General features: G+C 42.8%; 1 pseudogene; it reads left to right on the top strand.

The window, feature by feature from the left end:
* The first annotated feature begins 4,160 nt into the window (after window positions 1–4,160).
* Window positions 4,161–4,447, top strand: LOC120859467 (annotated as a pseudogene).
* The last annotated feature ends 789 nt before the right edge of the window (window positions 4,448–5,236 follow it).

The following is a 5,236-nucleotide window of genomic DNA, read 5'->3' as shown; positions in this document are numbered from 1 at the left end:
AATATACAGCCTTGACGTACTCCTTTTCCTATTTGGAACCAGTCTGTGGTTCCATGTCCAGTTCTAGCTGTTGCTTCCTGCCCTGCATACAGATTTCTCAAGAGGCAGGTCAGGTGGTCTGGTATTCCCATCTCTCTCAGAATTTTCCACAGTTTATTGTGATCCACACAGTCAAAGGCTTTGGCATAGTCAAGAAAGCAGAAATAGATGTTTTTCTGGAACTCTCTTGCTTTTTCCACGATCCAGTGGATGTTGGCAATTTGATCTCTGGTTCCTCTACCTTTTCTAAAACCAGCTTGAACATCAGAAACTTCACGGTTCACGTATTGCTGAAGCCTGGCTTGGAGAATTTTGAGCATTACTTTACTAGCATGTGAGACGAGTGCAATTGTGCAGTAGTTTGAGCATTCTTTGGCATTGCCTTTCTTTGGGATTGGAATGAAAACTGACCTTTTCCAGTCCTGTGGCCACTGCTGAATTTTCTCAATTTGCTGGCATATTGAGTGTAGCACTTTCACAGCATCATCTTTCAGGATTTGAAACAGCTCCACTGGAATTCCATCACTTCCACTAGCTTTGTTCGTAGTGATGCTTTCTAAGGCCCACTTGACTTCACATTCTAAGATGTCTGGCTCTAGGTGAGTGATCACACCATCGTGTTTATCTGGGTCGTGAAGATCATTTTTGTGCAGTTATTCCATGTATTCTTGCCACCTCTTCTTAATATCTTCTGCTTCTGTTAGGTCCATAGCATTTCTGTCCTTATTGAGCCCATCTTTGCATGAAATGTTCCCTTGGTATCTCTAATTTTCTTGAAGAGACCTCTAATCTTTCCCATTCTGTTGTTTGCCTCTATTTCTTTGCATTGATCACTGACTAAGGCTTTCTTATCTCTTCTTGCTATTCTTTGGAACTCTGCATTCAGATGTTTATATTTTTCCTTTTCTCCTTTCCTTTCTGCTTCTCTTCTTTTCACAGCTATTTGTAAGGCCTCCCCAGACAGCCATTTTGCTTTTTTGCATTTCTTTTCCATGGGGATGGTCTTGATCCCTGTCTCCTGTACAATGTCACGAACTTCATTCCATAGTTCATCAGGCACTCTATCTATCAGATCTAGGCCCTTAAGTCTATTTCTCACACTGTATAATCATAAGGGATTTGATTTAGGTCATACCTGAATGGTCTAGCGGTTTTCCCTGCTTTCTTCCATTTCAGTCTGAATTTGGTAATAAGGAGTTCATGATCTGAGCCACAGTCAGCTCCTGGTCTTGTTTTTGCTGACTATATAGAGCTTCTCCATCTTTGGCTACAAAGAATATAATCAATCTGATTTTGGTGTTGACCATCTGGTGATGTCCATGTGTATAGTCTTCTCTTGTGTTGTTGGAAGAGGGTGTTTGCTATGACCAGTGCATTTTCTTCGCAAAACTCTCTTAGTCTTTGCCCTGATTCATTCCACATTCCAAGGCCAAATTTGCCTGTTACTCCAGGTGTTTCTTGACTTCCTACTTTTGCATTCCAGTCACCTATAATGAAAAGGATATCCTTTTTGGGTGTTAGTTCTAAAAGGTCTTGTAGGTCTTCATAGAACCATTCAACTTCAGCTTCTTCAGTGTTACTGGTTGGGGCATAGACTTGGATAACTGTGACATTGAATGGTTTGCCTTGGAGACGAACAGAGATCATTCTGTCGTTTTTGAGATTGCATCCAAGTACTGCATTTCGGACTCTTTTGTTGACCATGATGACTACTCCATTTCTTCTGAGGGATTCCTGCCAGCAGTAGTAGATTTAATGGTCATCTGAGTATAATTCCCCCATTCCAGTTCATTTTAGTTCGCTGATTCCTAGAATGTCGATGTTCACTCTTGCCATCTCTTGTTTGACCACTTCCAATTTGCCTTGATTCATGGACCTGACATTCCAGGTTCCTATGCAATATTGCTCTTTACAGCATCAGATCTTGCTTCTCTCACCAGTCACATCCACAGCTGGGTATTGTTTTTGCTTTGGCTCCATCCCTTCATTCTTTCTGGAGTTATTTCTCCACTGATCTCCAGTAGCGTGTTGGGCACCTACTGACATGGGGAGTTCCTCTTTCAGTATCCTATCATTTTGCCTTTTCATACTGTTCATGGGGTTCTCAAGGCAGGAATACTGAAGCGGTTTGCCATTCCCTTCTCCAGTGGACCACATTCTGTCAGACCTCTCCACCATGACCCGCCCATCTTAGGTTGCCCCATGTGCATGGCTTGGTTTCACTGAGTTAGACAAGGCTGTGGTCCTAGTGTGATTAGATTGACTAGTTTTCTGTGAGTATGGTTTTAGTGTGTCTGCCCTCTGATGCCCTCTTGCAACACCTACCATCTTATTTGGGTTTCTCTTACCTTGGGCGTGGGATATCTCTTCCCAGCTGCTCCAGCAAAGCGCAGTCACTGCTCTTTACCTTGGATGAGGGGTATCTCCTCACTGCCACCCTTCCTGACCTTCAATGTGGGATAGCTCCTCTAGGCCCTCCCGTGCCTGTGCAGCCACCGCTCCTTGGATACTCTTTGGACGTGGGGTTGCTCCTCCCAGCCACCGCCCCTGGCCGTGGGCGCTGGGTAGCTCCTCTCAGCTGTTCCTGGGCAGTGGCAGCCTGGCACTCTCTGCCGCTGCCCCTGACCTTGGACGTGGGTAACTCCTCTTGGCCGCTGATGTTTGGGCATGGGGTCCTCCTGGCTTCTGCCCTGACCTCTCATGTGGGGTAACTCCTCTCCACCGCACTTAGTGCACCAGTCGCAGCTGCCTGCGCTTAGTGGGCTGGTCGCAAAAAAAAAAAAAGAACAAAAGAACAAAAATAAAATATGTGAGAACTATTTGAGAAAAAATATAGCCAAGTTTAAACAAATAATACTAGCAATATAATAGCAAACAATTATAGGAGGCTTACATCTCACTGGAGAAGGCAATGGCAACCACCCCAGTACTCTTGCCTGGAAAATTCCATGGACGGAGGAGCCTGGTAGGCTGCAGTCCATGAGGTCGTAAATAGTCGGACACGACTGAGCAACTTCACTTTCACTTTTCACTCTTACGCATTGGAGAAGGAAATGGCAACCCACTCCAATATTCTTGCCTGGAGAATCCTAGGGACAAGGGAGCCTGGTGGGCTACTGTCTATGGGGTCGCACAGAGTTGGACACGACTGAAGTGACTTAGCAGCAGCAGCAGATACATCTCACTATTCTAGCATTTTTTTCATATTTTACCTCATTTAATCTACAATCTATGAGGTAGGTAGCACAGAATTTCTCATTTTATAGGAAATGGAGGTAAAAAGAGCTTAAGTAACTTGCTGGATGAGATTTCATCTTCACTGTTGGAGAGCTTGAATTATATCTTACACTTCCCCAATTGTTTTTTATATTTCACTGAAGTCTCATGAAAATCCCTAAAGAAGGAAAGTTCACTGTTATAAGAGGTTCATATTTTATGTAAGCAACATAAGTCCTAGGAAAAAATCCAAAAGAACATGCATCAAATGTTGAAGGTATCTTTGATTCTTTTTACTTTCACGTATATAACAAACTTGTTGCAATATGCATGTATTACTGAATTCTAAGCATCATGAAGGATATTTTACTTGAATTTTCTCTAAGTTCTGCCAACAACATGAGGGAGGGACTATTCTGCCTGCTTCATTTATTTTAGAAATGGAATCACAGAGAGGTTTCCTAACTTACTGTATTAGGTCGCACAGCTGGTACAGCCTGAATCTGGATGGATGAGTGCCTTAATAGCACAAGTCCAGGGTGCTGGGACTCAGAAGAGTTGGAATGTATGGAACCTGAGATCCTGGGAACTGAGCCTCTTAAACTCTTTGGGGGCCATGGCATAGGGGCAGGGCCCATAGCAAAGGGTGGGGGCCAGAGAATAGGGGTGGGGGGCCTTGGCTCTATAGTCTTTCCCTTAGTTTCCCTCCCTCATGCTCTTGCACAGACTCAAAACTGAGAATGTACAAAACCAAGGAGGAAGTAGAAAATTCACTGTGGCTGTTGCTAGAAAGAGCAAGTCATTAGTGCTCTGTTCTTTTACCTTTCTTTACCCTTTTCCCTGTTCTTTAACCTTCTACCTGTTTTTTAAGCTTCTAGTTTGGCACCATACTATAACTTGTGAAGGCTTTTTATCCCTGAGTGCTGGTTAAACTTCATAGGCTTAATCTACCGGCCTCGAGAATATTGGGCAGTTGCATTACCTGTCTACCTGTCTATTATTATAATTATAATAATTGGCTGTGTGCATTTTTAAAAATTAACATGATAAGTACCTCACCACTCAATACCATTTGTATAATCACAGAAGAAATACCAAGAAAAAGCCATCTCAGCATTAACAGCTAATTCCTATCAAAGGAGTGAACTAAATGTTCTTTCGTATAGTCAAGGAACTTTATAATGAAAACTGAATGCAGATATACGAACATTAAGCATTTCTAAATTTTGGCATTATATGTTTGACCATAATTAATTTGACTCTTTTTTTCAGATGTATTGAGATGTGCAACAAAATGTAAATTGAACTTCTTAGAGTAAGCACCATTAATAACATAAATGTTCTCAAATATTATTTATAAATTATGTCATGATATAATTTCTTTTGTGTTGTAATTTCTATTCATCTTGTGTGAAACTTGTTAGACTTTAAGCTAAGTTAAAGGTTTTAAGCCTCAGTAGCCAGGGTGAAATTCCACATTTTTTTTTTTTTTGTCTTGAAAAGTCAGCTGGAGGACTGAGGGATAAACTGAGGGAAGTTTGATGGGTGACACAAGTCACTGGAGCAGGAGAAGCAACTGATGAGTCAAGGTCCACTCCCGAGGGGTAAACGTTATTCCTTAAAATGAGACGCTTCACTGAGGACCTGACTCCACCTGCTGAGAGCTGCTGCAGAGGGACACTGCCAGAGGCCCTGGGAGCGGAGGCCCACTTCCCACTCACACTTGGAGACCCACTGCAGACAGCAGACCACTGCTCCTGCTGACGTCTCCTGCCCAGACTTCTCCTTGGAGAGGTTCCCTACCCTCTTTTCTATATTCCCAAATTTGACTAATGCATCTGGCAAGCTAATTGCTTGTAATAAACCAAGTGACTTGTGAGCTGAATATTGGCCATGTTTTTTCTGTCTCCAAGCCATGATGCTTGCCTGTCCTTACTGCTGGGCCTTGTGACAACCGCTGGGAGCTGTTACTGAACCAAAC

Source organism: Oryx dammah, unplaced genomic scaffold (genome assembly GCF_014754425.2).
Source record: "Oryx dammah isolate SB20612 unplaced genomic scaffold, SCBI_Odam_1.1 HiC_scaffold_1150, whole genome shotgun sequence".
Lineage (NCBI taxonomy): Eukaryota > Metazoa > Chordata > Mammalia > Artiodactyla > Bovidae > Oryx > Oryx dammah.
This window is presented reverse-complemented; position numbering and strand designations above follow the sequence as displayed.